The 24,152-nt window shown below is 42.4% G+C and overlaps 1 protein-coding gene and 1 non-coding gene across 4 annotated transcripts in view; one reads left to right on the top strand and one right to left on the bottom strand.

Annotated features, from left to right (window-relative positions):
- The window catches only part of LOC126470321 (elongation of very long chain fatty acids protein AAEL008004-like), a 655,643-nt gene that overhangs the window by 442,749 nt on the left and 188,742 nt on the right, over window positions 1-24,152 (top strand). The window lies entirely within an intron of this gene.
- Window positions 4,933-5,007, bottom strand: Trnat-ugu (transfer RNA threonine (anticodon UGU)). Its single transcript has one exon. It is a non-coding gene; the product is annotated as a tRNA-Thr (tRNA).

The following is a 24,152-nucleotide window of genomic DNA, read 5'->3' as shown; positions in this document are numbered from 1 at the left end:
CATTGTTTCTGTATTTATTGTATTTTAACTGTTTCTGTTAGTATGTTTTTAGCGCAGGGTTATGGAAACAGTCCGGCAGTACGTAGATGAATGTGGAAAACCGCCTAAAAACCACTCTCAGACTGGGCGTTGGACCAGACATAGTGCCGTTAATCAGCGCGCGGATTCGATTAGGATCTGGCTCAGCAGTCCATCACACAAGCTAGCGCATTAAGCAATGCTACTTCCACATGCTGGATGAACGGGTTTATAATCCTCGTCCAGGATTCTGTTTCGGATCTCCGTGATTTCCGATCCTCGTCCGTCTTTGCCCAACAGAGCTAATGCTCCGTCCCCAACGACAGCGACGTATATTGTCTTTATTCTCTCCCCTTTGTCCTCTTTTATCGTTAACGGGAAACTTCAAGTTATTCATCTCCAATAAACATCGTATACCATGTCCATCCTCTAAACTGAGCTTCGTGGCAGTATAGAAACCTCACATTGCTCCCTAGACGTTTGTGAAGTGATTTCATCCGACTTAACTCATCGACGTGTCACTTCTCCAGAATTATTACAAATTATTGAAACAACATCCCCAATGTACCGTAGCTGCGACCAAGCAAGGTAGCGGAGTGGTTAGCACACTGGACTCGCACCGTGTCCGGCCATCCTGATTTAGGTTTTACATGGTTTCCATAAATCGTTTAAGGCAAATGCCAGGATGGTTTCCGTAAAAGGGCACGGCCGACTTCTTCATCCATCCTTCCCTAATGCGAGCTTTAGCTCCGTCTCTAACGACCTCGTTGTCGACGCGACGTTAAGCACTTACCTTCTCCTCTGTAGCTGCGTTTTTTCACATAATTCTGTAGACCTTTCCAGTAATACATACGAGTAGAAACAAAGTATTTGTTATAAATCGTCAATGTGTTCTTCTTCGCCAATTCTGCAGACGTCGACCAAAACGACTAAGTTAATCCGACACTCAATGTAACATATCCATATCAAGTAATTAGAAGACACTGGTAATGTGAGGTCATAGTTCTGGAGAATATGGTGATAAAGTGAGACACACACCAAATATTTTACATAATCCTTCGCACGAGCATGAAAAGTGGTTAAGTAGGGTGACCGTGGAGGGCATACAGAATTCCACGCCATTGTCCCCACCACGACCGATCCATCAATTACCCAGTGTTTTGTTTATAGAATTGAATAATGGCAAGTTAGAAAACGGGTGCCGCGACATCCTGTTCGCACACTAAATCAAGTCTGTTGATCTCTGGCTGCGGTATGAACCAGTTTTGCAATATCTCAAAAAGCTATTTCCTCTAATTGTTTGTACAGGTAACAGAAAAGTTTACGCATCTTATGACCACAAGATCGCAAAGAAGAGATTAACTTTTGGTGAGTCGTTGCACGGTAGTGTCTGGATTATCCTGATTCGGTCCATTACAAATGGTTTTTGAAAGCCTGCGACTGTGAAAACAATAGGTTTGTTTATAAATAAATCTTCTGCTAGCAGTCACGATTTTTCTTTATTCACTTTTCGCACGACGCGTTTCGGGAAATGATTCCTATTTTCAAGTGCGTTTTCTGTGTGTATTAAGCCATTTCTTTTGATGTCAATGTGTGAGAGTCTGCTTCATTTTGTTGACTTTTACTGTAATATATAAGTGTTTATCGATTCTTTTGGCGAATATAGTGGCGAAATTTAGATGAATTTGTACTTACAGTTTTCTAATGGTCCATTTGTGCAGTCTCACACGCACTAAACATCATTTCGGCATGTTGTACACTTTAAACATCGAAAATATCTTATATAAACAAAAAATGTAACAAAGATCTTCTTACAAGTAGTCCACAGAGATAACATTATAGATCTTCCACAGATTATGTAATGCTTTTGTACAGGGGTTATTTATTTTAAAAATTTGGCTCATAGATTACTTATATCGATTTTACGATTGTGCTTATTTATATGTTTTACTATTTTTATTTAAGTATACTATCGAAACACCTTAAGAAATGCACTGATTCACTTTCAAGTTTTTCGTTTAATTTTTATCTTCATATTTCCTGTAATGTGAATATATCTCCAGTTCTGGAAATGGTCACTGTCAGCCGACCCACTGAATTCGCGTTACAGAAGTATTCTGTAATTATTATAAACTGAGCAAGTTGGTAGTTGCTCTCTTTGTGAAGTCACCCTCTAAAGTTTCGCTTTAAAGACTCGTAATGTAATTTAAGAGCACCATTGGTTCTGTCAATTTTGTCACTATCTCTGCTAACTGATTGTTAGCTAGCTTCGGCGGAAGAAAGCGGAAATTGCTGCCAAAAGGACACTATGTTTTGATTTGACTACAAAGCTCCATAAAAATTAGCTGCAGCTAAGTTGTGAAACTGTTTCGGTCATCTACGTTTCTAAAAAAAATTTAAAACTGTAGTGTCTTTCTGTTTGTCTGTTTGAACACACTAATCTCCAAAATTACTATTCATATTTTCATGGGGTTTTCAAAGGTAACTTAAGCGCAGCTTAGGGCTACATATAGGCTCTATTTCATAAAAATTGGATCATGGAAAAAATGCATATAAAGTTAAAGTTTTATCTGAAACCTTCGTGTCTGTCTGTCTGCTTGAACACACTAATCTCCAAAACTATAAGACGGATTTTCATAGGGTTTTCGAAGGTAACATGAGTGTAGATTTGGGCAACATATAGGTTCTATTTCATCAAAATCGAATATCTAAAAAGAAAGTTATTGTGATTTGAAACTATTTAAAACCTTAATGTCTGTCTGTCGGTTCGAACGCGCTAATCTCCAAAACTACTAGACGAATTTTCGTAGGGTCCTCGCAGCTAACTGCGAGATTGGGGAAACGTATCGGCTCAATTTCATCAAAACTGAATCACAGAAAAATTTATCGTGATTTAAAGTTTTATCTAGAAGCATCATGTCTGTCTGTCTGTTTAAACACGATATTCTTTAAAACTACTAGACGAGCTTTCATAGAGTTTTCACACGTAACATAAGCGTAGCTTCAGGTAAAATATGGGCTTTATTTTATCAAAACTGGATCACTAAAAAAAGACATCGTAATTTAAAGTTTTATGAGTCTGCTAGCTTAGTAGTTTCGTAGCACACCAAAGAACCAATAAATGGCGCTGTTTTCTATGTTTCCTTTTGCCGCAGTGACGGGTGTATTTTTGGAAGTTTATCCCAGTGACAGAATTAAGCTGCTCAATCTTATCGTTACGAATGGAGACTGGCATTGAATTTACTTAACTAGCACACACGGATTTAGTGATTTCACTTTGTTTGTTAGAAACTTTATGAGATTGCTTCCCTTCTTTCGATAGGTTTCTTTTATATTTGACACCTTCGTTAGGAAAAACAATCTTATTGTCAAAGTGATCCTATAAGGGTTACGATTTTACGAATTGAGTTACGGAACCCTAAAAAGGTTCTTCTCTAACTTCCGTTCCGAAGCACGGGCATATAGCTAGTCTGTAATAATGCTGTGCAGTTCTGCGTTGTAGGTATTGAAAAGAGACATGTTAAATAGTAGACTGTAGCATTTGATTATATGAAAATGAACGGAGGGCGTCGAGTCCTGTGGTGAAGGATATCCCGCTCCCCTTGAAAAGCACTAATGGGGCTGCTAGGCTTAGTGTCTCCATTCAGCAGACGAATCATCATCTAAAAAATCGTACGGCCTCATATCTCGAACTCTCTGCAGGGACTCAGGTTTAGCTCAATATATTGGCGCACTGGCTAGGAATCAGAAATTAGACGTAATACACTCGTATCCCCTTCATAGCTACAAGATTCGGCGACGAAGGCTGTTTTCGTTACTGGGATTCCGTCCGGCTGCTTCCTGGTGCGGTTATGCGACCTTGGCCTCGACCGCGATAGTGGATAAAACAAAGCTATTTGGGACGACATGTTGTAACGAGATGGCTGCTTGACGAAGGCCGCGCCTTGTCGTTGCCCCTGGCGCGGGCTAATTGCTGCGTCTGTAATGGCTTCGCCGTCATTAAACACAAAAGTACTGCACTGCTTTCCCTGCTCGTTAAGCGCGCACCTAGCTGACTGCCGCAGCGCTCCAGCTCTGCACGCCAAACCCATTAGACACACCACGCTACGGTGTTCTCCCCGATTTCCACTGCTTACACGTTTACAAACAAGGCGCATGTACATCAGTGTGCCGCAGAGCGATTTCGAACCATCAAGCATCCAGACCAAGCCGATTGGTTATGGTAGTCCAGAATGGTGTGTAGGGGCACAGGATCGAATTCAGGAAACGGCATGTTAGCTTGAATAAATGTGGGCAGTCTACGTGTGCATCCCAAAGGCATTACACTACGCCACGATATAGTTTCCGTAAGTTTATGATACATATTCTTAGACCGAAGGTAGTAAATGGGCTGGAAGAGTACACACAAATCCATGAGATCCCTATACTCTGTGTGACGAAGGAAGATCCATCAGCTGGTAGCGCTGTTGCCAGATTTTAAGTGCGAGTTGCAAGAGGATATCGTCGTTGCTTGGTTTAAAGAAGCAAGCGTTTCAGGAATGGAAACGGATGTGGAAGAATTCAGACCGCGCGGCTAAATATGCAGTAGTATGAAATCTAGTATACTGACAAACACAGTCAGATGGTATCGCATTTGATGTCAGTAGTACAGTAAATAACAAGCTATCAACGATTCAGGTGATACAGGGTGGAACTCAGTATGAAGGCAGTCAATTCTATGTGACGTGAGTGTGTGCATACGTGCCTTTACAGCAGAGAGGAAAGAGGCAACATTACCGACAGTACGTGTTGTGTACATACACCACGATTGTGACAATGCCACACGGACAACAGTTATCATATTAGAATTATATATTAATACCTTCAGCTGGTGACGGGCGTTGATATATACCAACGGGGACAGAGGAAAATGTGTGCCCCGACCGGGACTCGAACCCGGGATCTCTTGCTTACATGGCAGACGCTCTATCCATCTGAGCCACCGAGGGCACAGAGGAGGGTGCGACTGCAGGGACTATCTCGCGCACGCCTCCCGCGAGACCAATATTTTCACCTTATATGTCGTAGTGTCCCTACCTTACACACTCATTATTCGTGGAAGACATTCTTACCAAGTCCCGTAAGAGTTCGAGTAATATGTGTGCATCCGCACAGAAGAAGGTAGTAATGGCCGGTATTGCCAGAACTATATTTTTATATAGATATGGACATGTCCGAAAGAACAGACACCATATCCATATAAGTATACAGCTATCATAGGACGAAAAAGCAAACATCGGTATGAACAAGGAAGTGGGATTCTAATCGTCAAATCGCCAAGAAATTTAACCATTGAAGTACAGTGATTGATAATTTCGTTAGATTGGACGCACGATATGGACAGAAGGGAAAATATGGGCTAAGTAGAAAATTATTTGAGACATCGAAACTATTCCTTTTGCACAAAGCAAGGGCAATGAATCGTTATTCTTCTGGATTTGTTGCTGATTTTCAGTTGTCAGTAACTGCCAGACGTGTACGACAAATTTTGTCAATTGACATGCATCTTTTATTCAAGAAACGACTGCTCTAACGCACAAACATAAGCAGGCTAAATAGGAGATTGCTGAGAAACGTAAGTCACGGACCTCAGAATAGAATAAAGTGATCTTCAGTTATGAGAATAAGTTAAATTTAGATGGTCCAGACAGATTTCAATGTTATTGGCATGATCTGAGAACAGAGCAGCAGTTAAGAACCAGCAGAAATTTTGGTGGTGTAAGTGTTACGATTTTAGGCAGCCTTCTGCGCTAAAGGTAAATCACACATTGCTTGACTGAACACTAGAACACAGTTTGTGCACTGAGATACTGGAGACAGAACTGATTAGAATTTATGAGGATTTAGGGCACGAAAGTCTAATGTTTCAACAAGGTAATGCATCTGTGCGTGTTTCTGCGACAACCAAAAAGTGGTTTGAAGATATAGATAACGATGTCTTGGCCTGGCCTACACGAGCCCAGATATGAACCACGTGGACAACCTTTGGGGAGTACTTGCAAGGCTTGTTTATCGCAGTTTAAGGCCACTCGAGGCCGTATGTGAACCGAAAATTGCGATACGAAAAGAGTGGGCGACAACTTCACTGCAAGAACTACAAACCCTAACAAAATCAAGGCTGATAAGGATTTTTGTAGTAATTAGGAAGAACAGAGGTTGGACAAAGTAGTAACAATGTAAAAACACAACAAGTCACTGAGTGCTTTTATGTCAATTTCCATCCTGGAAATGCGAATGCCTTATTTTGTTACACGTGACATGAAAGAAACTATGTAATTCCGTCATGACTTTTTACGTATCTATTAATTTCATAATAAATGCGATACAGGATGCTACAGACATTGTACTATATTTTAGTAGGAACCCTGCCTTATACTGATTTCCACTGCTAAATGCATCAATTTCTTCTTCTTCAGCTTCTAGATAGCCACTCCTGGCCTCTTCCAAAGTTTTCATATTTGCCTTTGATAGATCTAGGTTTCTTTTTCCCCTCGTGTCGTTGGATATCATCTCTCCATCTCGCAAGATGACATCCACCACTTCTCTTTGACTTCCTCGAACGTCACTGCACCGGTGTCTTGGTCCATTTGAAGCTGTCTTACACAATGGTTCTACAGGCATCCTAACTATTTCCGGCACGTGACTTGACTTACTGTACTTAACAAGATGTTCGCTGTCGCTAAGCTAACCACACAGTATGTTGCAAATGACGGCTACGGCAAAGCAAAACTTCGCAGACGTCCCTGGTGGGCTATTCGGTACCGACCAGCTGCCGTGTCATCCTTTTTCAGTGGCGTCATTCAGATGCGGTATAGAGGAGTATGGTGTCTGCACACCGCTGTCCCGACCGCTATCAATTTCGCTGTCCTAATGGCAGTTATAGACTCCGTTAAAGTCCAACTGGACTGGATGTGTTGACACCAATTAGCATTGTTGACTATTGAGTAAATGTCTTTAAATTATTGAGTATCGTATGTTTTTCTTTGTTAACCAGAGCTGTTTGGTAGACTCCACAGTGTGCTATGACAGTTGCTGACTTTTAATACAAAGAGTGTTTATTGCTTAAATCTCGATTGAGATAATGGTGCTTAGTTCCACATTTTCGTAAAATTCCTGACTTATCTTGATGAGAGTGAGAAAGCTTGGGTGACCAAGCTGTGTTCTGATCATTGTGTTGTTGTATCTCTTGGGGCCAGAGAATCGTTTTACCTTCCTTGAAAGCACTGTAAGTATTCTAACGATGTGGCAGTTGCTTTTGATCGCAATAGCGTATAACAAAGCGCCAGTCTATGATCAGTCCCACGATTCCCAATAAACAGTACAATAAATAAGAGCGTGGAAACTTTGTTTGTGACGTTAACAAAAAAGGGTTTCCAGGTAAGACGTTCGTCGACCACTACGACTAAATAAGTTGTCGAATTTCGTGAACGCAAATTAGTGTCGCAGTGTAAAGCAGGTCGGATTCATTTTCCAAATCTTGTATCACTAGGTCTTTTTCCCCTGGAGCGGTACAATTTTCTTATGAGCAAAATAAATTTCATGTACTGCAGTTTCGTTAAACCGTAGTGTTCCGCTTTCCTTCCTGTTACGGCACATCACTGTAGGTTATCGTTTTTTCAGTGTAGGTTCTTATTTAGTAATGCGTTTGGCATATAAAAGCGTTTACTGGTGTTTTGTCAAGAGTATCCAGGTCAGAAAATTAAAAACGCTACTGAATCACTGATTTCATACGGTAACAGAGAGAAACTAATCACCTTCGTGAATATTTTGGATTTGATACACACTGTAATAACACGAATTCACTGCACAGAAATCCAAAGCGAATAAGCAACACAGTCAGACAAGTAATCATGTACATACCACAGAAAAGCATCTGCGCTATCACTCCAAACACTCTTGCTGAAGGAACACATTAGAAACGTGAGAAATGAACTGCTCTCGAGAGGCTACTGAAAGCTTCTATAGAGTGTAAATATGATGTACCACCTACAGCTCTTACGGTATGAAATAGCGGCTCCCGGAGGGTATGGACCTTCGAAGAAACTCTCAGGAAGGAAGGAAGAAAGAAAGAAAACCACATATCACATGCTGAGAGGGCGCTACATCCACGCCGCGCCCGGTTTTCGTGAAATGCCGGAGAATGGGTAGAACGGAAGATGCCGTGTGAGTTCGGTGCCAAGACCACGGCTAGCATAAAACGAAGGTGTTAAAAATAAGCTAACTTACAGAGGACAGGCTGCATTCAGAAGAAACATAGTTTAACCTCATAATAAATGCGAAGCAAGCAAGTGCAGTAATGTTTTAGAGAGCCATCCACCTTGCCTCTCGCTGCTACCACCACACGGAGATCTCGTGCATTGACATAATAAAGGCTCTGTTTGTCAGAGGACACACATCGTCAAGGCACATAATTTTGACAGACATTTAGATATCACGTTCGCGAATTGTTTATGTCACGCATCACGTGATGTGGATTGGCGAGGCACATGTTTGAGCGCACTAACTGGCTACCAGCACATATTTCACGCACAGTTGTCATGACTAAATGAATTGGTTTATCCCTCTTTCAAGAAATTGTAGAGTTTTCAAACATATCCTATACTCACGCATTATGATGTTTCAGCAGAGCGGAAATCTCCTCTACGAAAACCAACATGGAATTCGTACAAAGATGATGCCAACACAGCTCGCTCTGTTCATCCATGAAATCCAGAGCGCCGTAAATGAGGTGTTGCTTCACTTCCGAGGAAAAGGCATTACTGTTCTGCACTGAGTATTTACTCACCAAACGACAGTACAGAACTGTACTGAGATTACCGAGTGTATGACCAGATGTGTGACTGCATCCATGACTTTTAAGAATTCAATACGTTATTTTTAACGGGACGATCGACAGATGTAAAGGTACGAGTGGCGTCCAATAAGCAATGTGTCACTTTTCTTCTGAAAGCAGGTTAGTTTTATTCAGGATTCCAACACATCATATTATTCTTCCTCTTTTGAATACAAAACCATAATTTTCAAAATAATCTACGTTCAACGCGACGGCCTAACGCCACCTTACTGGGAGGAGCTGTATGACCGCATGGTACCACGCTACTGATCAACGTTAGAGCTAATGTGTTGCTGCACCGATAACCTCCACATCCTCCACGTGCTTCTTCCCGTGGAGTACAGCCTTCATTTCGCCAAACAGATGGAAGTCGGTAGGTGCGAAATCCGGGCTGTAGGGTGGATGAGGAAGAACACATCTTTGACTACCCCAGCTGGTGTGTCACCACTACAAACAGAGACGTCCAGTTTAACAGCGAGGTGCTTGAATGTGATCCGTCGATCACCTCGAATGAATGTGTCAGCACGTTCCAACATTGCCGAAGTCACACTTGTGTGCGGCCGGCCAGCACGCGAGAGATCGAACAGGTTCAAATGGTTCAAATGGCTCTGAGCACTATGGGACTCAACTGCTGTGGTCATAAGTCCCCTAGAACTTAGAACTACTTAAACCTAACTAACCTAAGGACATCACACACATCCATGCCCGAGGCAGGATTCGAACCTGCGACCGTAGCGGTCGTGCGGTTCCAGACTATAGCGCCTTTAACCGCTCGGCCACTCCGGCCGGCACATCGAACAGTGTTCGTGACCTTGCTACGATGATGACAGACGCCTCGTCCATCTCACCGTGCTTTTGTTCTCTTCCAGGTGTCCGTAGACATTCTAAAAACGCCTGTGAATATCTGATGTGCTCTTGTTTTCCGCCAAGGGAAACTTGATGACAGGTCTCTGCTTGGAACGCATCTTCGTTGCAGACGCCAGTTTGAAAGCTACGTTTAGCTCCGCCACCTATAGGAAGATCATGGAACTATAGGGGCAATATTCCGCGATGACCCACAACAAATTCCGCGTTTTTATCAACCGAAGTTGGACGAGGAAAAAAATTGGTTGCATTGCTTATTGATAGCCACACGTATTTCGGGAGTTCCCCGAAGAAAGTATTATAAATGATCTAGCTTCGGAAGCTCCTAGAGGTTGTCAGCGTACGATGCTGTTCTCTGCAGCAAGGTGATAACGCCAGAAGACTTGCAGGAAGACATGGGGAGAATCGATGATTGGTCCAGACAGGATGGCAGGTGACCCTGTACGTTAAAAAATAAAAAAAAATAAAAAATAAAAAAAAGTGACATTGCGCATAAATAGGCGAAGAAATTCGCTACTCTTCGATTGTCCTGTTGGATACGAATCACAGCAAACAGTAACTACTGTAAAATGCCTAGCAGTAAACATTTTGGTCAAAGCGTGTTTGTGCTCCTTTGAAACACAATATAGCGGCTATTCTGCGTCGCAGTAATTTGACAAATCCTTAGTAGGTTTGCGGACCAGATGTCTGTGCACAAATCACGCAATTCCATTAAATAACCGACTGTTACTTTGTGGATGTGGAGAAGGTGCCCAATTGTGTCCCAGATGTGTTTGGTTCAAATGGTTCAAATGACTCTGAGCACTATGGGACTCAACATCTGAGGTCATAAGTCCCCTAGAACTTAGAACTACTTAAACCTAACTAACCTAAGGACATCACATACACCCATGCCCGAGGCAGGATTCGAACCTGCGACCGTAGCAGTCCCGCGGTTCCGGACTGCAGCGCCAGAACCGCACGGTCACTGCGGCCGGCCCAGATGTGTTTCATCGGGTTCACATCAGGCGAATTAGGTGGCAAAGATGTCAACGAGAATTCACTATTAAGACTCCTCAAACCACTACAGCACGATTCTCGCAAGTCTGTGACGCGGATAGATATGCTGCTGAAGATGCTGTCGTCTTCGGAGAGAACATCAAGAATGAAGGGATACATGTAGTGTGAAATAATGTTCACGCAGTCCCCAACTATTATGGACAATCACAGATGCCGTGGAATCCGAGCTGAATATCGCTTATAGCATAACATTGCCCGCACCGTCTTGCGTCCGTGGCGCGATGCATGTTTCGAGAAGCCGTTCATCTACATGACGGCCCATTCACACTCGACTATCGACCTGGTGTAAAATGAAGCATGAGTAATCTGACCAGGCTACACGTTTCCATTGATCCACAGTCCAATTTCGATGATCCCGTGCCCACGGTAAACTTAACTGACGATGTTGTTGGGTCAACATGGGAACACTTAGGCGTCTCCTACCGTGGAACTTTGAGTTCAACAATGTACGTTGAAATGTTTGCTCCGACACTTAGCCGCGCGGTCTGGGGAGGCCTCTTGTCACGGTCAGCGCGGCTTCCCGCTCCCCCCACCCCCTGTCGGCGGTTCGAGTCCTCCCTCGGGCATGGGTGTGTGTATCGTCCTTAGCGTAAGTTATTTTACGGTAGATTAAGTAGTGTGTACGCTTAGGAATCGATGAACTCAGCAGTTTGGTTCCATAAGACCTTACCACATATTTCCAATTTTTTTCCGACACTTACTGTGTGTGGACCAGCATCTACTCTGCCGACAAATCTGCCACACATCGCCGGAAGACCTTCTCTACAGAGCGACCAAGCCTCCGAACTCAACATTCTGTGATGAGGCGTGGACGTCCATAACCTTGTTGCTTAATCGTGCTTTTACCGTCCTCCAACCATTTTCCTAGTTGCTCACGACAATAGTATACAGAGAGCCGACAAGCATCGCCGTTTCCGAGATGCTCGTTACCATGCGCAGGGCCATAACAATGTGCTCCTTTTCAAAGTCGCCTATGTCAGCGGATATCCCCATCTGCAGCCTGTCATCGCTAGAATGATTTCCCATTTATCCCTGCTGCGCTTCACCACTGAGGTGTTATAACGATATGCACGAATACAGATGGCGGTAGTATCGCTTACACAAGGTATAAAAGGACAGTGCGTTGGTGGAACTGTCGTTTATACTCGGGTGATTCATGTGAGAAGGTTTCCGACGTGATTATGACCCCACGATGGGAATTAACAGATTTTGAACGCGGAATGGTAGTTGAAGCTAGATGAAAGGGACTTTCCATTCCGGAAATCGTTAGGGAAATCAATATTCCGAGATCCATAGTGTCAAGAGTGTGCCGAGGATACCAAATTGCAGATATTACCTCTCACCACAGACAGCGCAGTGACCGACGGCCTTCACTTAACGACCGAGAGTAGCGATGTTTGCGTGGAGTAAAAAAAAAAAAAATGGTTCAAGTGGCTCTGAGCACTATGGGACTTAACAGCTATGGTCATCAGTCCCCTAGAACTTAGAACTACTTAAACCTAACTAACCTAAGGACATCACACAACACCCAGTCATCACGAGGCAGAGGAAATCCCTGACCCCGCCGGAAATCGAACCCGAGAACCCGGGCGCGGGAAGCGAGAACGCTACCGCACGACCACGAGCTGCGGACTGCGTGGAGTCGTCAGTGCTAACAGACAAGCAACACTGCGTGAAATAACCACGGAAATCAATAGACGGCATTCAGTCTCGCGGTACGCAGTGGTAATTACGTTTTCGCCCATCAGTGTACGTAGCCAGCCTCATAGTTTCAACCTTTTTTTTTTTTCAACCTTGTCTCTTCGCACGTGTTACTGTTGTCCAGTTGTTCCAGATCACAAATACAGCATGAAACATTAATTTTTATTGTTTGAAATGTAAAAGACAAAAACCAATCCCCTAAACTTTCGAGACAATCTTCACCTTTTCCGGTGCAACACCATCAGTTTACGGGAACAGCTTTGATTGCTGTTCCGTTTCCAATCTGAAAGAATTACGCATAAAATGAGTGTTTACTGTTTACAGTAAAACGAAAATGCTCTAGTAGAAAATGTCGGAAGCTCCATAAGGCTATTCGCAGGTGATGCGGTTGTCTACAAGAAGGTAGCAACCACTGAAGGCTGCAGCAATTTCCAAAAGGATCTGCAGAGGATTGATGAATTGTACAGAGACTTGCAGTTGAGCCTGAACGTAAATAAATGTAGCATATTGCACGTACATAGGAGAAGCAATGCACTACTGCACAACTACACCATTGATGATAAATTGCTGGGAACAAATGTTCAGATGTGTGTGAATTTCTAAGGGACCAAACTGCTGAGGTCATCGGTCCCTAGACTTACACACCATTTAAACTAACTTATGCTAAGGACAACACACACACCCAGGCCCGAGGGAGGACTCGAACTTCCGGCGGGAGGGGCCGCGCAGTCAGTGACATGGCGCCTCTAACCGCGCAGCCACTGCTGGAAACAGTATCTACCGTAACATATCTAGGAGTAACCATCTGGAGCTACCTTAAGTGTAATGAGCACACAAAACATGTAGTGGAAAACGAAGATGCTAGTCACATTCATAGAAAGACCCTTACGGAAATGTAAATCTTCCACGAAAGAAGTAGCTTATAAAACACTTGTTCGATCCATTCTTGAGTATTACTCAGCACTCTGGTGTCCTTACTAGGTAGGACTAATAGACGAGACAGAGAAGATCCAACGAACAGCAGTGCTTTTCATCACACGGTCGTTTAGTCGACATAAGAGCGTTACAGAAATGCCAAACAAACTCCAGTTGCAGACGCCAGTAGAGAGGCGTTGTGCATCACGGAGTGCTTTAGTATTGGAATTCCTAGACAGTACGTTTCGAGCAGAGTCGGACAACATATTACTTTCTCCTAGATACGTCTCGGGAAATAACCTCAATGAGAAAAATCCAGAAATTAGGGCTAATACAGAAGTTTAGCGGCATTCTTCCCACTCGTCATTCGCGAATGGAACAGGGAAGCAGGAGGTCAGATAGTGGTACTTGAAGCATCCTCCGCCACACACCGTCAGGTGGCTTGCGGAGGACTGATGTAGAAAATCAGCAGAATTCTTTTTTAATGGCAGCAACATGCGTTGTATTCAACAAATGCAGCACTCAGCTTGCACTAAACTTTCTCCTAGTTAGTTTTTCATTTGAAATGTAGCACACTCTTCATTTCTTTAGTATTAGTTATTTCATATCGATCAGGTCGTTGAATAACATATAGAGCTCTTTTTGGATGTTTTCAATTGTTTTTTTTTTTCAGTTTTGGGAGTTCTTATCACGGATCACCCCCAAGATGATTACATCCGTATTTCAATTCAGACACCACTTCATTGCCGTGGACCGCTACCCTAAATGACACAAATCAAGGAAAGTTATGTAGGTATGGCATATTTTGCCAGGGAATCCCCTTTCGTGGAGTTTGGTCACCCGTTGCAGCTCTTTTTACTTCACGTTCCTTCGGCGAATTTCGTGTCGATGATGATGAAATTAAGTTGGGAACAATACAGCACCCACTCCTAAAACGGGAAAAAATCTCCTACCCGGTCGGGAATCGAACCTGGGCCATCGCATGGCATTTCTTTTAATATTATTCACTGTACTTTTCTTTCAATCTCATTTTGTTCTATATTCATTAATTAAAACTTCCGGGCTGAATTGCCATGGTCCATATGGAAAACTACTTCTCCTTCCTGACGTTTCGTTGCCTACTGCGGGCAACATCTTCCGAGGTGAGTCGGCGACTGGCTGTTAGGCGCTGGAGGTCCCGCTTATATAGAGCGCTTAGATGGCGCCACCAGTCATCACGTGCTTTCGACTTTAAAACTATCTCTGGCTAGTGCCATCTATCTCGATTACAGGTAATCGATTGTCACTTCGTTGGTGCGAAGTCGACCGCCATATCTTGTCTAGTTTTAATCCTTCTTCTTTTTGATTAAAATTATTTTCGTGCTTGTAAATCTCTATAGCTTCTCTATACATGCGGGTATAATAATGTGAGGTCCTAGCTATCACGTTTGTCTCACTAAATTTTATTTCGTGATTGATCACCGTCTTTGAAAACGAGTTCCGCTACAGCTGATTTGTCAGTTTGTCCCAATCTACAGTTCCTTTTGTGTTCCGTTAGGCGGGTATTAACACTCCTTTTAGTTGTTCCAATATAAACCATGCCACAGCTACACGGAATTTTATACACACCTAGGGTGGCTACGGGGTGTCGTGCGTCTTTCACCGATCTTAAACTTTCACTAATTTTCTTGGTAGGTCGAAAGATTGTCTCCACTTGAAACTTGGTCAAAACTTTCCCAATACGGTCCCTGATGTTATGAATAAATGCAAGAAAAACTTTTCCAGCCGACGGTCGTTGTTGTGTATTTTCGGACGCTTTTCTTCTAGGGTGGAGTGCTCGATCTATCTCGTTGTCAGTGTACCCATTTCTCTTGAAGGCCGTTCGCAAATGGCTTAATTCATCTTGCAAATAAACTGGCTCACAGATGTTATTAGCCCTGTCCACTAAAGTTTTTATGACTCCTCTCTTCTGCCTAGGATGATGATAATTCGAATCCTTATGTAGGTAACGATCGGTGTGTGTGTCTTTCCTATATACCTTGAGCCCTAAAGGCCCATCTGCCCATTTAATCACCAATACATCCAAAAAATTTAGTTGTCCATTACTCTCTTTCTCCATGGTGGATTGTATCTTTGGATTGAAACTGTTTATTTGCACCAAAAAATCACTTAGTTCCTCTTCAGCATGATTCCATATCACAAACGTCAGGAAGGAGAAGAAGGTTTCATATATGGACCACGGCAATTCAGTCCGGAAGTTTTAACTAATGAAGACGCCGGCCGTGAAAACTTACATGTTATGGTTGTTCTATATTGTTCGTTAAATTTGTTCGGGGCGGACGTCCGATGACACCCGTTCAGGTTGTTCGTTGATCCGTTCACTCAGCCGGCTGGAGGGGCCGTGCGGTTCTAGGCGCTACAGTCTGGAACCGAGCGACCGCTACGGTCGCAGGTTCCAATCCTGCCTCGGGCATGGATGTGTGTGATGTCCTTAGGTTAGTTAGGTTTCATTAGTTCTATGTTCCAGGCGACTGATGACCTCAGAAGTTAAGTCGCATAGTGCTCAGAGCCATTTGAACCATTTTCTGTTCACTCAGTCTTTATATTACAGAGGGTAGCTAATCCTGTGACTGAGCACACTCAGCTACCGTGCCGGGTTCGTATTCAGCCACTCTGACCACTCAGCTACGGAGGCGGACAAACAGTGATTTGACGGCACAGTATTCCTGTGTACCTATTTGAAAGAAATCCAGAAAACATGACTCCTTTAAGAATTTATTTTGCAGAATACGTCGACATTCTGCAATAGTCATTGAGCAGCACGTACCATCTTAACAAAAAGAAATGTTCTTTGATAACAGCACCTTCTCGGTGCCAGACGGAGGAATTTTCTCCTCTAGCTAACAAAATGCACTACAGCTGAACAGAAATACACTTACGGCTGTTACAACACGTAGGACTCTAGGCAAGGTCCCTAGCTCCGAGGCCCCGAAACCCATGGCAAGAAAGTGTCCATTAGCGAGCGCTGGAGCAGCTGCGAATGCGGAACCCGAGTTGTTGCTTTCTCCCGGCAGACAGGCTTCGCCGCTCCTCTCTCCCCGGAAGTGCTGCAGACTGCAGACTCCACGCTTTGCGCTCTGAACTCGTCTCCGTCCTAAACCAGTCGCTACTGAATGCCAGCTGAGGCATCGACCGCCCAAGTCCACCGCTGGTGACGAGCAACCGTCTTTTTTCCCCTCCACACTTTTCAAGTTACGGCAAAATCTAGACATTCAGAATCCCAGCCACGAAAGTAAACATCTTAACAAGTGGCTACAGCTGACGATATTTCCAAAGCTTGTTAACATTTGCCGAGCAGTGATATACAATGAAAAGCCAGAAGGAAAAGACGCAGTAATATGGAACACGTATTTCGGTATGAATTCTGTTTGCGCCAGTCACTTGAGACTTATAAATGGGTTGGCAATTTCATGAAGAGCACAGCTCAAGTAGTTTTCTAAAGTTAAAGCGCTTGATCAAAATCTTACACTCTAAAAGATTATATCTGGACGGCCATGCACTCAATTTAAAATTAAGGAAAATTATGCCGAGATTGCAGTACTGTTATTTAACGTATTAGACATAAAACCAATGAAAATTTTAGCTTTAATGATTATAAACAAATTTAACATTTTGCGATCAAAGCAAGGGTAATAATCCATAAACATGGCTTAACAGATCTACAGAAAATTTCAAATGTTTAGAAATCCAGCGAACTGATAATTAAGTTACGTGAGGAATAATCAACAGGATTTAAAACTTCCTTGAGTGCTTTTCTTCGTTTGTTATACCACTTAAACTCAGCTCATCTGTACTCGCAATTTGAAGAAGACATACACAATTTTGCTGGCAGCTGTGAGGCCTGTATTTTGCCAGTGTGGGTCAAATGAAAATTTGTTCGAGTAAATAAGCAGCGAAACAGACACAAAAACTGTAGGTTTAAATGAGAAGGGAAGACACCGAACTTGGTTATAGTTGTTCGTAAGCTGTTGGTAGTGACAGTCTTCTCCTACTCAACACCAGAATTAGGGAACCACGAGTGATGTACGTGCTGTTGAATAGCCCAGTGCAAAGTTCATTCGGAACCTATAATTATCCCACATAATGGTATTACTGATAGTCGACGAAAATTCTAGCATGATGTTTTAGTCAATCATTTCTTTATTTTTCATCATAAAAATAGCCCATTGAGTGGAAGTTATATAAAAAGTCAATCCTTACTGATCTTATGGATGACTATACAGTAGTCCAGGGGTTGAAACGACGAATCCAAACTTTTTAATACGTCGGTCTGGGTTTTTCAATTAATTATGTCTGAAACACTTTTTTCATTTTTATCTAGATTATTTACTGTACTGTCTTCCAATCAGACACTTCTAAAAAGAATCACTTCTTCACAAAGAGAATATTCACAAATAATAATCTTCATTCTCAAATCTTTCCGACAGTTACAACTTTGAACAGTTTCCGTTAAATATGTCCGACAAAAACACTTCATATATAACAGATAACTAACTGAATTACAAGTATGCCATTTTGGCACGATCACGAGTTCAAAGATACCGTTACGCCAAAAATACGTATTTGAACATTTAGATCGAAATAGATGTTCTCTGTGTTACACCAGAGTTGTCCGCCGAATCTGTCTTTGTGCAATAATTTAGTTCATTCAGTTATTTTTACTTTACAAAATGTATGGCTGTATCTAATCGAACTCAACATAAATTATGTCAAGGCGAGTTGCTTTCTGGAGTGCACATTTTCTTGCATGGAAAGCGTACCGAATGTCCTTATCACTATCAACAAGGAGGAAATAAATAGTAATAAAAGTTAAATGCAATGATTTAAAGCAAAGTTCCCAGTGAAAACCGCTAACAGCGAAAAAATGAACAAAATTGGTATTGTACGTTTCATAGATGGAAAGGCCGATGCCGATTGATTCAGTTTGGAAAAAGCATATGGGCCTAGGCTTGTTACAGGCTGTTGTCCTTGTTACGTGAATCGTGGGAACATAATTCTGTTCGGTGGAAAAAACTGATTCAAAGCAAAATATCGCCGCTGAAATTTCAAACTCAATGCGAATATATCTGCATAAGGATTTGAAACTGACTGAGTACCTGAAGTTGTCCGGGTATATATGTACTCCAGTATTCTGTTAGTCGTGTCCTCTTTCGTCCCCTGTCTATCTCCTCCTCCACCCACTATCTGTCCATCTCCTTGTTCCTTTCTCTCTGTCCATCTGCTCCTCCCCTCATCTCTCTGTCCATCTGGCATCCGGTCCTACCCCTCTCTTTCTCCATCTGGACCTCTCCCTCGCTCTCTTCCCATCACTGCCTTCCCCCCTTCAGGTCCTTCTCCTCTTCCCCTCTATATTCATCTCCTCACCCTCTCTAAGTCAATCTCCTCTTCCCCATTCTCTCTCTCGATCTCCTCCTCCTCCTCCTCCTCCTCCTCCTCCTCACTCTCTCTCTGTCTCCATCTCCTCCTCCCCATCTATTTGTCCATCTCATCCTTTTCCCTTTCTCTGTCCACTTCCTCCTCCACCTCTCTCTGTTCTGTCCACCTCCACTTCTCTCCTCTCAGTGTTCATCTCCCACCCCCCCTCTGTCCCTATCTCTTCCTCACCACCTTCTCCCTCCATGACTAAGTTATCATCCCCATTCCAATAGCAGGCTGGTAATTCTTGTCCTCACAGTATTCTTTTCCAAGTAGTAAGTAATATGTGCACCAAGTTTGGTGAAGTCGATCCAGGACTTCAGGAGCAACATTTTAACGACGGCTTTGCCATAAATCGCACATGTAAAATATATTTCACATATATTTATCACATTTCACACATATTTGCACACCTATTTCACCTGTATCTGTATCGAATTTCGCTCAGTATTCATGACGTCATATCTTCTGAAATATTTTGCAGTTACACTCGGTGTTGTATGCGAATACTGTATGCAAAATATGTCACGAATACTGTTAATAGTAAAGAAGTAATAAATTAAAACCTCATGAATGATGCAGAAGTTTTACTGCATGAACAGCGAAAATGTAGTAGGGGATAAACTTTTCCCCCTTCATCATTTTGTGGGAGTAGGCAGTGACAAAAAGTTTTCCCAAAGGAAAACTTTATGTATAAAGTTTGTTGCACGTAATTAAGTGCTCTTATTCTCAGATAGTGGATGAATAAAGTCTGGATGTTCGCACATCATGGGCCATACTTTTTTTTTTTTTTTTCGCGCTAACACCACCTTTCTGATAGGCAAGCCGTTCTTACTTCTCAGCGATTCTTTTCAGACAATAAGTGCTATGTGTACCTACTTTGAGTGAAATCAGTATAGTGGGTTAGGTGACGTGAAAAACACACACACACACACACACACACACACACACACACATATATATATATATATATATATATATATATATATATATATATATATATATACTGATGAGACAAAATATTTTGATCATCTGCTTAATAGCTTGTCTGTCCATCTTTGGAATGAAATGCATCACTGATAATGCATATTAAGGATCCGGCAGTTTGTTGGCAGGTTTGTGGAGGTATGTGGCATTAGATGTCTAAGGATAGGTCATGCAATTTGCATAAATAATGGGTCAAATGGCTCTGAGCACTATGGGACTTAACAGCTGTGGTCATCAGTCCCCTAGAACTTAGAACTACTTAAACCTAACTAACCTAAGGACATCACACACATCCATGCCCGAGGCAGGATTCGAACCTGCGACCGTAGCAGTGGCGCGGTTCCGGACTGCGCACCTAGAACCGCGAGACCACCGCGGCCGGCAATAATGGGTCGCTGATGTGCGTACGCGGTGATAGCTACGCAGACGGTTCCCATAGGATTTACATCAAGCGAATTTGGTCGCCGAGATATCAACATGAGTTTACTATAATGCTCCTCAAAACACTGTAGCATGGTTCCGGCTCCGAGACAAGGGCAGTTATACCGCTGAAGATGACATCGCCGTCGGGGAAGACAAGAAGCATGAAGGGAGGGACGTGGTTCGCAGTATTAACGTGTCTTCGATTACTACCACAGGTCCCGCGCAAGAGCAGGAGAATGGCTCCCACAGCGTAATACCGCTCCCACCTGCTTGAGTCCGTGGTGTGCTGCACATATCGAGCCGCCGTTCTCCTCGATGACGGCGTTTGTGGAGACGACCATCAAGCTAGTACAGTAAAAATGTGATGCACCCGAAGAGCCGACACATTCCCATTGATCGACGGTTGAATCTCGATGGTCCCGAGCCCACTGCCATCATAATTGATGATGTCGTTGGGTCAACATGTGAGCATATCTGTTGCGGAGCTCAATGTTCAACAATGTACGATGAACGGTGTGCTGCGAAACACTTGTGTGTACTCTAGCATTGTGCTCTTTCGGTAGAGATGCCACAGATCACCATCTTTCCTACTTTACAGAGCAAACTAGCCTGCGAACCCCACGTTCTGTGAAGAGTAGTGGACGTACAACCATTTAGCGCCTAGTGGTAGTTGTACTGTCTTTCTACCTCCTCTCGTAGATGCACACGACAGTAGGACGTGAACATACGACCAGATTCACCGTTTTCAAGATACTCGTTCACAGACGTTGAGTAATAATAATCTGCCCTTTGTTAAAGTCGCTTGTCTCAACGGATTTTCCCATTTGCAGCCCATACATTCGCGAGGGCGATCCCCTGTCCGTGTCTGCTCCGCTTACATACTTTTGTTATCGCGTCACGTGCCCACGCAATCAGGTGTCATCCAACATCGCCGTGGGCAGTGGTCACAATGTTTTGGCTCATTATAATACGTACATATATACATTTTTATAGCATGTATGGATACCAAACCAGAAAAAAGTGGTTCAGAATTACGGAGCGTTTAAGAACCGGACGGCAGACCGCAGAAAATTGTCAAAAGGGAAATGACAACAAATAAATAGTGAAATATGCTTCGAAACTGCATCCATTGAATGCATAAACTTCACAGTAATTGATCCAAGCAAGGGCGCCCGACGTACAACTTTTTTTTTGTTTGAATTCGTTTAACAATTCAGAATTATTCTTTCAAAGACTCTTCTGAAATAAGCGTAAAATTTCTTCCGCGCAGCAATATGAGTCTCACATATTCATTACGTAATAGCACTGAACATCAATAACAGTACGATTCAGCTCCCAGCCCCTTTCAGATAACCTGCTAACAATTTCGAAAGGAAACGTACTCTTGGACTCTCCATAATTCTTCGGTTAGTGTCGAATCACGTTGTTTCTTCACTGCTACAATCTATCGCTGTAGAAAAAATTACATGGAAATGTACGGACAAAAATTAAGTGGACGCTACAGTCCACTGTTTCACAGGGTCCATTGTATGCCGTAGTTACAGGCACTTCGGCTTCCTCGTCGAAAAAATATTCCGTCCTGCCTGTTTCTGGTAATTGTTTAGCAGAAGAACTGGTAATTGTTTAGCGTAAGAACGACAGTAGGACAAAGTGAATTCCAAACTTTTTTAATTAATTTTTCCTACAGCGGCTGCGGATACCCAGATCTTAACTGTAGAGTTATTAACTTAGACAATCTGTTCATTTGTCAAACAATGTCAATCCTGCACAAGAGAAGCACCGTAGTAATGGTAGTAGTAATTAAGAAGTCTCGGCAACAACTTCCTCTGAATCTAAAGATTGCTGCAGGTAAAAACTTTACTTCCAGAAACACAAATTAAATCCCGCTGCACAGTTCTGGCAGTTTGAGTTGATATTTAAATCCTTCCGGCTTTTCTTATTAGTGAATCAAACGTATGACTTTCTCTGTGGAACTTCAAACCAAGAGACGCTAAGCGCGGCAATGGGCCCTCTCTCAGTGGAGCTGTGTCTGCCACAAGCGCAAAGCGTGCGCTCAGCTGTTGAGTGTCAGCTATCTGGAGCTCTTCAAACAGGCTCTGCAAGTGGTCGTGGTCGTGGTCGCTAATAGACTGCTTATAGCTCTTCTTTACGCGCCGTAAAATTTGATTCTCGAATTCGTTTCTTTTGTGGGTTGTGTGCAACTAAATTATAGCTCTAGGGCCGGTAAGGCGTTACAGTTTACACACGTTGTCCTTCACAGTTATTTGAGAAAGAGGTAAATTCTCTTTAGGTAGGGGAATTTAAAAGAAGGTACTTTTTTTCAAAATCTTACTTAGGACATTTTTAAGTATACCACCAAAAAGCTACTAAAATGTTTATCATGCTGCAACTAGTTGACTATTTATGTCAGCGTCTGATAGATTTTAAACTTCAAATGGTGATTTTTAAACTTTAAAGTCAGCCAGATGATCGCATAAATTGGCAAACTAGTTGCGTCATAAAAAAGATTTCTACAGCTTTTTGGTGTTATAGATAAGGATGTATTTTACCAAAGCTGCGCAGCACAAACTTAAAAATATTTTGTTATTTCATTTCTCTGTTTATCTTTCAGATATCGAGGTCGTTGAAGACTGCATACTTGAGAATGTTCGAGTGTAAAAATGGCCTTATATTCCTGAAAGATCAGTACTGACTGCCTTTTTTAGGGAAAGTATTGAAAATCTAAATTAATATGTTACAAAGGTATTCCCGTAAGTGTGCGTTATTTGGGACCGAGCCACATCGTTATTTTGACTTTGGATTGAGTTATATGCAGTTTTCTAATCCTGTCGTAAGCTTATGATTATTATCAATGTCGTTGTTGTTATAATAAGGATTGTTAAAAACAGTTTTTGGTATCTCTCCTTGTGTGCTGTAGATTATCCATTGTTATAATAATTTGCTATGAAGAGGCTTTGATCCTTTTTGCAATACACTACTTTCAAACGACTGATATTTTCCTATGTTCTCCTTAAATCTTACAGAGTTAGTTTCCTTCCTTTAGAAACCGTGCACCGTAACGCAGCGGTGAAGCCAATGAACTCTTAGTCACAACAATAAGGATTCAGATTCCCATCTGGACTAGCTCGATTTATATCTTCCTTATATTCTTCCCTATATTATTTCGCATGAATGCTGAAATGATCTCTCGATGATGAAGCCAACGGCGTTTTCTTTGCTATCGTCACCCAAATCACCAGTCGTTTCGCATGTAATGACTTCGAAGTCGACGAGACAAAAATTTCCCCCCAAGAAAGGGCACTGTGTGTTTACTACTGCACATACATGAATAATACGTTAGAACGATTCCTAGGTCAGTGAAACATTAATAGGATCCTGTAAGGCAAGCAAAAAGTTGTTTTCGTACTTGAGCTGCTTCAAAACAGTAATTCCATAATCTCTCGTTTGCGTGCTTTAATTAGCGAGGATTACTTTACAGCAGAAGATTATGCAACCTTTATTGCTTCACACGAAGTTATTCGTAGTTTTTGTTATGTTTCTCCTTACAGTCTAGTCAGACGCAACGCAAAATTCAGTTATAAAATTTTTAAAAAAAGCTGAATTACTCCTTGGACGTGTTCAACGGTCTTCCGTGCAGATGACAGCGTGCTGACTGCGTAACACGTGTACCCTGTTGAGAATATCGATTAGCTAGATTTATGTCTTCCATTTTTCTGTCTTCCTCCTTTCAGTGTGTGACTGTCGTAGTCTGATTATTATCTGAAACTGATACGAGTATTTGATTTATTGTACGTCTAGATTGCATGTATTTTCTAAAACTGTGACCGTTTCGCTTCCACACGAACTGTCTTCACATTTG

Source organism: Schistocerca serialis, chromosome 3 (genome assembly GCF_023864345.2).
Source record: "Schistocerca serialis cubense isolate TAMUIC-IGC-003099 chromosome 3, iqSchSeri2.2, whole genome shotgun sequence".
In the NCBI taxonomy this organism is placed as follows: domain Eukaryota; kingdom Metazoa; phylum Arthropoda; class Insecta; order Orthoptera; family Acrididae; genus Schistocerca; species Schistocerca serialis.
Note: the sequence above shows the minus strand (reverse complement) of the source record. Positions and strands in the feature narration are given on the sequence as shown.